This window comes from Rana temporaria, chromosome 1 (genome assembly GCF_905171775.1).
Source record: "Rana temporaria chromosome 1, aRanTem1.1, whole genome shotgun sequence".
Taxonomy (NCBI): domain Eukaryota; kingdom Metazoa; phylum Chordata; class Amphibia; order Anura; family Ranidae; genus Rana; species Rana temporaria.
Genome location: NC_053489.1, coordinates 210,339,157 through 210,350,813, shown reverse-complemented (window position 1 = coordinate 210,350,813; position 11,657 = coordinate 210,339,157).

Below are 11,657 nucleotides of genomic sequence, written 5' to 3'. Positions count from 1 at the left end.
AAGAAAAAGTACTGTGTGTAAATTTGGTCTGGGGGCTCATCCACATAGGTGCTGTAGCCTGTACAGCGTTAATCGGTTATTTTTTTAAAGTGGTTGTAATCTATCTATAGTTATCGCTGCCGCCCCCCTATTCAGGTGTCCGGCCCCTTGTCGGGCACCGGGCATCTGAATTACAGCGGCGAGGGTGTTTTTTGGAAGCGCCCGATTAGAGCCGTGGGCTCAGGTGCTCGGGTCTGGTTACCTGTCACCTGATTGGCTGAAGCAACAGGTGCTGCGATTGGATGCCTATCAGGCGTTCAATCATAGCAGAGGATTGGAAGAGGACGGGAGAAGACATCGAGAACTCAGAGCATGGAGGACAGCGCCGTAACCCAAGACACGCAAGTGCCGGGCGGGGGATGCACACTGGGGCAGCATTTGATGGGGCACAGTAGCGGCAATTGATGGGGCACAGTAGCGGCAATTGATGGGCACACTGGCAGCAATTTATGGGGCACAGTAGCGGCAATTGATGGGCACACTGGCAGCAATTTATGGGGCACAGTAGCGGCAATTGATTGGGCACAGTAGCAGCAATTGATGGGCACAGTGGCAGCAATTGATGGGGTACAGTAGCGCCGATTGATGGGCACACTGGCAGCAATTGATGGGGCACAGTAGCGGCAATTGATGGTCACACTGGCAGCAATTTATGGGGCACAGTAGCTGCGATTGATTGGGCACAGTAGCAGCAATTGATGGGCACACTGGCAGCAATTGATGGGGCACAGTGGCGCCAATGGATGGGCACAGTAGCAGCAATTGATAGGCACACTGGCAGCAATTGATGGCCGCAGTTTGTTTGCGCGCCCCCCCCCCCCCTCCCACCCCCAAATTTTGAGCACCAGCCGCCACTGAGGAATACTATATACCCCTCACTCATTCACACGGGGGTGGAGGTAGTATCTAGAGAATTGAACACTGTGAATCAGGGCAGTTTAGTTTATCTTTTATCCTCCTAGGTACAAAAAATGTTTTTTGCAAAGCCAACAGAAACAGATTGAGATCCCACTGAGTCACCGGAGAAATGCTTTCATCATTGAATGAAAGACAATCGGTCTTTGGGAAAGAATGTCTATGGCCGAAACCTGACCTTTCAGGGTACTCAAGGCCAAAGGCTGGTCCAGACCAGACTAGAGAAATGACAGAAATCAGAAAAAATTGCAGACTTTGCTCCAGGAGAAAAAAGCCTGAAAAGAGATACAGTATACTTTTTAAATAAATACATTTCCTGGCACTAAGAGCCCTTTCACACTGAGTTGTTTCGGGCACTAGCAGGGCTTCACCGTCGATTTAGCGGCACTTTTCGGCTGCTAGCAGTGCGCTTTTAACCCCGCTAGTGTCCGAAGAAAGGGTTAAATGCGCCCGAAAAGCGGTGTTCCTTAATCGCTTTTCAGGCGTTTCGGCAGCGCTGCCCATTCATTTTATTGGGCAGCGGCGGTGGAGGAGCAGTGTATCCACTGCTCCAAATATGCTGCTTGCAGGACTTTTTTCATCGTCCTGCAAGCGCACCGCTCCAGTGTGAAACCACTCCGGCCCTCACACTGGGGCTGCAGGGGAGGCGTTTTTCAGGGCTATTTTTAGCCCAAACACACCTGAAAAACACCCCAGTGTGAAAGGGGTCTTAAGTTTATACTTGCAGTTGAGAGTGAGACACATTTTTACTGCCTCCTAAATTGCCCCGCTCAAGCTGCACAGACAACCAGACAGGTACACATTCTGCAAAGCATTGTGGTGCAGCAAAAATCCAAGCAAGATCCTCCAATTTAAGTAAAAAGGTCCGCACTGCAACTGCAAACCTAGTGAATAACCATTGATAAAAGCTGCTTGGCTGCCAAAAACCAGGGTAGAAGTATCACCTCCTGAATGCCTGCCGTACCTGCAGTTTGGTGAAAGCAATCCACCACCGCTCACTTTTCACAGACCGATGCAGGAGCATACAATTCATAAGAATGATTGGCCAAAGCCTGCACATAACCTGTATGCTTTGGCCAATCACAGCACTGTACTGTGAGAGCCATGATTGGCCAAAGGCAGGGTGCATTTGGCCAATTGTGGCTCAGGGGCCAAGTCTATGCCTCACACTATATAAGGCTGCTTACACTGCAGCCTTGTGTAGCGTATTAGTGGAGATTAGGCAGGGTAGTTAGTGGATGGTGTGTTCAGTCAGTGTAGTGTAGTGTAGTGTGACTAACACAGCCTTCATAATGCGGTTTGTTCACTAAGGTTCTCTAACAAACATCTGAAGGCTTCACAGAACAGCTGTACTTATACTGCGATTAAATTTACACACAGGTGGACTGTATTTACTAACTAGGTGACTTCTGAAGGCAATTGGTTCCACTAGATCATGGGTCTTCAAACTACGTCCCTCCAGTTGTTCAGGAACTACAATTCCCATCATGCCTAGTCATGTCTGTGAATGTCAGTGTGTTACAATGTCTCATGGGATGTGTAGTTCTACAACAGCTGGAGGGCCGTAGTTTGAGGATCCCTGCACTAGATTTTAGTTAGGGGTATCAGAGTAAAGGGGACTGAATACAAATGCACGCCACACTTTTCAGATATATATTTGTAAAAAAATAAATAAAATGAAAAATATTTATAATTTTCCTTCCACTTCAAAATGATGTACCACTTTGTGTCGGCTATCATATAAAATCCCAATAAAATACAATTGTTTTTAGTTGTAATATGACAAAATGTGGAATATTTCAAGGGGTATGAATATTTTTAAAAGGCACTGCATGTAATATGAGAACCAGTCAGGCAAGCCAAAACAATACATGGATCTAAAGGAGATTATAGTCAGATTGTAAAGTGGGTAGGTGAACTTGAGAGGGAAGGTTAAAAATCAACAGCTCATTTTAGGGATTAGGTTAAAGTGTTCCTAAACCCACAACAGTAAAATCGAAAAACGTTATACTCACTGTGTAACCTAAGGGGTTAATCCTCTGCATTGTGTAAAAAGGCTGTTTGATCCTGTCTTCTCTGACCCTCCCCTTCTTCCACAGTCCCAAAACCATCTCCTGCTAGAACAGAGCCTTGGAGGCAAGCTGCACATGCTCAGTTTGGTGTGTACTGCTAGAGAGGATTTTTTTTTTCCTTGAAAGAGTGCATGTGATAAATTAGCACTGTCCAGACAGAGGGTCAGGGGTGCTGCAACCTCATAGGACAATCAGGGTAGAATGAAAATGCCTCTTACAAGCTTTACCAGTGCTCTTGATGGACACTGATAGAAGTCACAAGACTGCTCTAATTTCTGATGAGAAAAAGGTATTTAGCAGGTTATATTTACTAAAATAATTATATGTCTATGTTCTGTGTATGGTGGGAGACCAGATATAGTGAATGCAGGGTCCTGGGTTTAGTAACACTTTAACAATTTCCCTACCTGAATCCTTAAAGGGCTAGTTCACCTTTATAAAACAAAAAAAATACTCTATGCAGTCCCACAAACACCATTTCATAATTCTGAACCATTCTGATAAAAAAAAACAAGGCATTTATGCTCTTTCTTCCCATACTTGTAAACTATTTGTGCATGGAATAAAGCCTACCCCAAGCACTTTTAATAGTTTTTACAGCGACGTTGTCTAGGACATACCAGTCCTAGACAAGTGTTCCCTCTGGCAGTACAGGAATTAGCGTTTTGAGCTGGCTTTACAATTGGCCTACAGGTAGAAAGAACATAAATGCACATTTTATAAATTGGTTTAGTTTAGTGTTATGGAATGGTGTTCATGGACTACATAGGGTTTTATTTTTAGGTAAACTAACCCTTTAAAGTGGACCTAAACTGTGTTTTTGTACCACAAACTGAAAACGGTATTTAATTTTTAATATTAGACACAAAATCGTGAGTAAGGGCAGATGATTGGTCCATCTGCCTTATCTGATATATGACATCATATTTGCCTAGGCCAGAAACCAGAAAGCAACTAAAGAAATGCAAAAAAAAAAGAAATGCAAAAAAAAGTTCAAACAAGAAAGTATAATATACCTTACCTATTTACCAATGCTAACAGCATAAGGGTTACACATAGTTAAAGATGACTGATAGGGTTTAGTTCCACTTGAAGTATTAGGCTATCCTTAGGGGCACTTGGGTTATCCTTATGTTAGGGACACTTGGGTTATCCTTATGTTAGGGACACTTGGGTTATCCTTATGTTAGGGGCACTTGGGTTATCCTTATGTTAGGGGCACTTGGGTTATCCTTATGTTAGGGGCACTTGGGTTATCCTTATGTTAGGGGCACTTGGGTTATCCTTATGTTAGGGACACTTGGGTTATCCTTATGTTAGGGACACTTGGGTTATCCTTATGTTAGGGACACTTGGGTTATCCTTATGTTAGGGACACTTGGGTTATCCTTATGTTAGGGACACTTGGGTTATCCTTATGTTAGGGACACTTGGGTTATCCTGATGTTAGGGACACTTGGGTTATCCTGATGTTAGGGACACTTGGGTTATCCTTATGTTAGGGACACTTGGGTTATCCTTATGTTAGGGACACTTGGGTTATCCTTATGTTAGGGACACTTGGGTTATCCTTATGTTAGGGACACTTGGGTTATCCTGATGTTAGGGACACTTGGGTTATCCTGATGTTAGGGACACTTGGGTTATCCTGATGTTAGGGACACTTGGGTTATCCTGATGTTAGGGACACTTGGGTTATCCTGATGTTAGGGACACTTGGGTTATCCTGATGTTAGGGACACTTGGGTTATCCTTATGTTGTTAGGGACACTTGGGTTATCCTTATGCTGAAAAATACTACACAAGGTGCCAAGAATTTATGTGCCCAGATCCACACACAACTGCCTGATGGCAAAGCCAGTTTCTCGACCTCCACTGTACCAATGGCATAGCTTAAATCCCAATTGCAGTCCGCTTGAAACCAAAATAATTAAATTACCTAAAAACGTGTCTTTCTAAATGTTTTTTTTAATTTCTTTTTATTTTATTGAATTTGCGCTCAATTGCCATGCCAAGATCCCTAACCCTGCCTGCAGTTTGCACAGGACTGCTGCGCTCTATGTAACAGTAGATGTCACTCCACAGCAGTCCAAGATGCCCCTTGCAGAGTCTCCACTACATCCGTGCTCTCTGCTCATTGGTTGCCCAGTTTGTTTAGTGGGCTGTGCACACAATATCTCTTTATTTAAATTAGTAATACCCAAAATGCATATATATTCTGGCATAGGCATACAAACTAAAAATACAGAGGATTAGTAATGGCACATCACTCAGGAAGTTGTTTTCCAGATTTAAATCTAGTTTTTATTAGGACTCATTTTGGCAGATAACTAGAACATTAAGTTCACCACTCGTTCAGACAAGGAGAGGTGTACAGGCACAGAATATATGGACAGGCAGAGCAGCAGCTGCAGTAGTTATAATGTAAACATAAAACATTTCAAGTATTCCCATTAACAGGTATATGTGGAATGCATGTTTAATAAGGTATTTTGGTTGCTGAAATCGACATCTTACACATGGTAAATATAACTATACGACACGTTTTTGTAGTGTTTGTCGAGATACATTAAATCTTGTAGTAAGATACTAATCAAGCGTAGGTTTCTGAGCCGAGAATGATCAGAGCTACAATTCCTAATTAAAGGTGATCTTCGCCCTTCTAACCTACTTTCCTTCATTTTAAAGGTAAGAGGGGTTTTTAAAAAAAAATATATCGAAGGAGGTTAAGGTTCCATTTTAAAAGCTAAATATTTTCTGGAAAAGAAAAAAATATACCTAGAAGTGAGAATTTTCACCAGCGTGTTGGGACACTTTAGGTGGCCATAGATATAGGTCTCTTTATTTAAATTAGTAATACCCAAAATGCATATATATTCTGGCATAGGCATACAAACTAAAAATACAGAGGATTAGTAATGGCACATCACTCAGGAAGTTGTTTTCCAGATTTAAATCTAGTTTTTATTAGGACTCATTTTGGCAGATAACTAGAACATTAAGTTCACCACTCGTTCAGACAAGGAGAGGTGTACAGGCACAGAATATATGGACAGGCAGAGCAGCAGCTACAGTAGTTATAATGTAAACATAAAACATTTCAAGTATTCCCATTAACAGGTATATGTGGAATGCATGTTTAATAAGGTATTTTGGTTGCTGAAATCGACATCTTACACATGGTAAATATAACTATACGACACGTTTTTGTAGTGTTTGTCGAGATACATTAAATCTTGTAGTAAGATACTAATCAAGCGTAGGTTTCTGAGCCGAGAATGATCAGAGCTACAATTCCTAATTAAAGGTGATCTTCGCCCTTCTAACCTACTTTCCTTCATTTTAAAGGTAAGAGGGGTTTTTAAAAAAAAATATATCGAAGGAGGTTAAGGTTCCATTTTAAAAGCTAAATATTTTCTGGAAAAGAAAAAAATATACCTAGAAGTGAGAATTTTCACCAGCGTGTTGGGACACTTTAGGTGGCCATAGATGGATCGAAATTCAGACGGTTCACCAGGGACTAGACTAATTTCGACACATGTGTGGCCTCTGCAGTTGATCTTCCCTTGACTTCCATTTAACCAACTCTGCGGATAAGAGCTGCTCAAACAGCAGCTGCAGCCAATGGCTTAGTGCTTATCTGTGCATTCTGACCATGGGGGAGTGTCCCTACTGTTATATATATATATATATATTTTTTTTTTTTTAAATAACAAACATGTTCTTCTTACCTCCACTGTGCAGCTCGTTTTGCACAGAGTGGCACCGAACCTGGTCTTCTGGGGTCCCTCGGTGGCTGTCTCTGCTCCTCCCCGCAAGAACTAACCCCCTTCATGGGAGCTCTCTCCCATGGGGGTTAGTTCTTGCGGGCACGCTCCCGTGATACAGCCAGCGGCCATAGCCCCTCACTGTATCACTTGGCCATGCCCCCCGGTGTGCCGCGTCATTGGATGTGATTAACAGCTGCGCGAGCCAATGCGCTGCTATCAATCCATCCACTCTAGCCAATCAATGGCCAGACTAAGCGCAGAAGAGGACGTCGGGGGCGAGCGCAGCAGGTAAACGGGCTCAGGTAAATAAAACAGGGGGGCTGTAACTGTTAGATGTTTTTTCACCTGAATGCATAGGATGCATTCAGGTGAAAAAACATGAACCTTTACAACCCCTTTAACCTTTAAAGGTTTCGATCATGCCTAACCTTTCCCTTCTTTCCTCCAGACTGTTCATTTTAAAGCGGGAGTTCAACCATTTCTTTTTTTTTTTTTTTTTTTTTCCCTTAGCTTCCTGCTCGTTTTGTCTAGGGGAATCGGCTATTTGTATTAAAATATGAGCAGTACTTACCCGTTTTCGAGATGCACCTTCTTCCGTCGCTTCCGGGTATGGGTCTTTGGGAGCGGGCGTTCCTTCTTGATTGACAGTCTTCCGAGAGGCTTCCGACGGTCGCATCCATCGCGTCACTCGTAGCCGAAAGAAGCCGAACGTCGGTGCGGCTCTATACTGCGCCTGCGCACCGACGTTCGGCTTCTTTCGGAAAATCGTGACGCGATGGATGCGACCGTCGGAAGCCTCTCGGAAGACTGTCAATCAAGAAGGAACGCCCATTCCCGCAGCCCATACCCGGAAGCGACGAAGAGGATGCATCTCGTAAACGGGTAAGTAATGCTCATATTTTAAAACGAATAGCCGATTCCCCTAGTAAAAACGAGCAGGAATCTAAGGGGAAAAAGTGCCCTCTAAGGGTGAACCACCGCTTTAAGTTCCTGAAGTTGCGCTTGATATGTTATATCTCCCAAACCTTTTGCCATTTTTGTTACCCGCCCCTGGACTCGTTCTATCTTATTAATATCTTTGTGTAAGTGAGGTCTCCAGAACTGAACACACTATTCTTAAAGAGGTCTCACTAAAGACCTATATAGGGGAATCAGACTCTCCTTACTTATTGATTTGCACTATTGTAATTAGTATGGTAATTAATATGGTTTGAACAATATTATGTTTTAGGAAAATGTTATTGCAGCACTGCAGTTGCTAGTTTTGTTTTTAAAGACACAGTTCTAAGTACCAGTATAATCCTTGAGGTACAGGATCTTCACACTTAAACTCCCTTAGTAACCAATGAGAGCTCTGTACTTGTAGAGTCAGCTCTAGGGAAGACTGCTCAGCCTCAGCAGAAGGGAGGATATTTTTGCTTAATAAAGAATAAAGTAATGCCCAACACAGTAATGGCATACCCCACTTTTAAGTACACAATGGGGTTTATTTACTAAAGCTGGAAAATGCAAAATCAGGCTCACTTTTGCATAAAAACCAATGAGCTTCTAACCCCAGCTTGTTCAGTTAAGCTTTGGTAATAAAACCTGGAAGCTCATTGGTTTCTATGCAGAAGTGAGCCTGATTTTTTACTTTCCAACTTTAGTAAATAAACCATACTGTGTACTTAGAAGTGGGGTATGCCTGTAGTCACAAATTCTGCATCTGACTTAAAATGGAAGTCCATGCTAAAACCCCTGCATCTATAGCCACCAACATCCCAACACTAACCTCTCTAGCCCTGTAAAAAAAAAAAAAAAAGTATACATACCTTTTCTGCAGGCGATCTGACCCCATCTCCAGTGGCAGAAGCTTGGCTGAGTACACGTCCGACAACGGCTGTGAAATTAACAGGAAGCGACATCACCAATAGCGGTACTATGGGGCTTCTGTTGACAGACGTGTCCTCTGCCTCTGCCACCGCCTCCACAGCGAAGCCGTAGCTGACAGCTCTGCGTTGGATCATAGCTTCCGCTGCTGGAGATCGGTACGGATCGCCTGCAGAAAAGGTATGTATACTGATTTTTTTCTTTACAGGGCTAGATAGGTTAGTGTTAGAATTCTGGTGGCTATGTATGCAGGGATTTTAGTTTTAGCATGGAATTCCACTTTAAGTCACCTTCTAAGCAGATCTTAAAGGAGTTTTCCAATGTTCTAAAAAATATTTGCTTCTGCTAAAACCACGTATCTCCTGCATTCAAGATAATGTGCCTCTCATTCATTTGTACTCATACGTGATCAGATTTATGCAAGTGACACTTACATTTGTGGCATTGTACGGGGTATAGCCACTACTGGTTATGAAAAAACAAAAACAACCAAAATGGTGGTTTTAGGCATACTGGCCATCGTTTAATATATAAAACACATGAGCAGACTTGGTTGTGCAGCACGTTATCAGTCAGTGCAAATCTTGCAGTGCAGTGATACAGAGCACACAGAGAAACAGCCTCTATTATGGATAACAAAAAATGTACAAAACAGTATGGATTTACATAACATACAACAATCTTTATACAAATAGACCACATAAATACATATTATAACTGAAATACAATACATATCAATGTACCATATATGCTTACTCTGCTGTCCTCTCTTGTGTACTCCATATACACTGTACATACCCCTGAATTAAAGAGTAAAGTCAACTTGCATCATAAATTGTGAGACATCCAATGGCTAGATTAGGAATGGTCAAGAAAACTGTAGTAAAATATTTTATTTTCTCTCTCATTTTTGGCAACTACATTCCTGCACCAAACACAGTAAACTATTCTGTATTATATATTCAAGAGTCAGACACCATATAACAGGTAACAAATAATCTTACATAGTACATAACTGCCCCTCATCAAAAAAGTGTACATGTTTTGCCCAAACTAGATTCTGACATATCACTGTCTAGAGCAGAATTGAAAATCAGACTCGGATTTTTGCCAGTAATAATGGGCAGCACAGATGCTTTTCTTTCCATCATCTTTTTAAAAAGTACATTTTTATTTAAACTATTCTTTTTGCTGCACTTCAGCTGCATAACATCTTTGAAGTGATACATTTGGACTGTTATGGACAATGAAAGGCACATTCTGTCTCCCACTAGTGGTTGGTCATAGTAATTCAGTTACACGGATATTTTGGCTTTTAGACATATTTTGGCACAGAGGTACTATTCATGTTATACAAAGCACAGATAGCAGTTTGGCACATAGCAAATAACACCAAACTATGCGACTATACATAATGAACCCACACACACAAGATGTCTGAAAAAAAGGCATTCATAATGAGAGGTTCCCAAATGCACTGTACACATGTATAATTGCAGAAATAAGAGAAATAAAGAGAGGTTGCCTCTTTAAAAGAAACCCATTATGACAGAAACAAGGAGGCTGCTATTACCAAGCGCTTCTTTAGAAAATATTAGTTGCCCGACTGTCACATTGAATTTCCTCCTTCTGTACTCTCAATTACGTACCTTGGTACAAGCTTACAGCTAACCTATCCTTTCTCTGAATTTCTTGATCCACATATTTCTTCTTGGTCAGTGACTAAGAATTAGCCCTGGTTCCCATTGCAGCGATTTGGCATGTCAAATCGACAGCTATTGCTGGCAATGGCACCATCCGAATCAGTAAGACGCCGCACCTATTCCCAAAAAGTAGTTTCTGTACTACTTTTAGCGACTTTGGGGTGCAATTTCAATAGACATCTGTGCAGAAACCCGCACAAGTGCCTCTGAAATCGCCCCCCAAATTGGGACTGAACAGCTGAACTTGCACGATTTCACTCCCGCTGTCAGTGTGAACCTAGGCTTAGGCTTCATGCATGCAGCTGCAAGTGTGTATTTACAGTCAAAGGTGCACCATAAATCCCACTGCCAACAGCTTCTTAAAATAGATGACAGGCTGAAATATGCACATTTACTGACATCCGAGCAGTACTTGCGTAGAGAGATGTGCATACATTCCTGTGTATTGCTGGAATGTCTGTATATCTGCATAAAGCCGCTGAGCGTTTCAGCCTGTCATTGATTTTGACAGGCTGCTGGCACCAGGCTGTATGCTGCACCTGGGCCATCCTGGCAGAGAAGTATACCCAAATGTTTGTCATATGGCCCTCTTGCAGCTGTGTGCGTGAAGCTTTTGTACCTTAAAGTGATAATAAGGGTAATTTTTTTCTTAAAATTAAAAAAGTGGTTATAGTTGCCTACTTTGTGCAAGCTCAGAGATGTCACTTACCTCCTCTTTTGGGGTCCCCCACCAGCAGCTTTTTTTGGTGGAAAATGGTAATTGATTATCTGCCGATTTCTTTTTATCACAGGGGGAAAAAAATCATCACACCGTGGGTGAACAGTTACTAATCAGTGTCATAGCCAATCACAGGCTATTACAGCAATCATGGGATCGAGAGCTGGTCCTTAGAGTTCCAAATTGTTAGTACAAGGCTGGGAGTTGTCAGTGACTGTGTGCTATGCAACATGCTCCCAGCATAAACAAAGATATGCACATATGCAGCCCCACAGAAGCCCCATCTGATTATGTCGATTAGCAGGAGGTTAGAGTATTAAAGCATCACCACTCCAGTTAGTAAAAGGAGATGTATAGCCAAAGCTCGTTTGGCTGTACTTCTCCTATGAATCACAGAAGTGTAGTTTGTTCTGCACTCCTGTGGCTTGTTTTCAGCCAACAGTGGGCTAAAGTCCAGTCGGCTGATGTCATTGAGCTGGTCGGAATCCACCCAGCAGCCTGATCTGGCACCTTGCTCAGCTCTCAGTGATCCGCTGAGAGACTGAGCTAGCCCCTCCTGCCCCCTCCACAG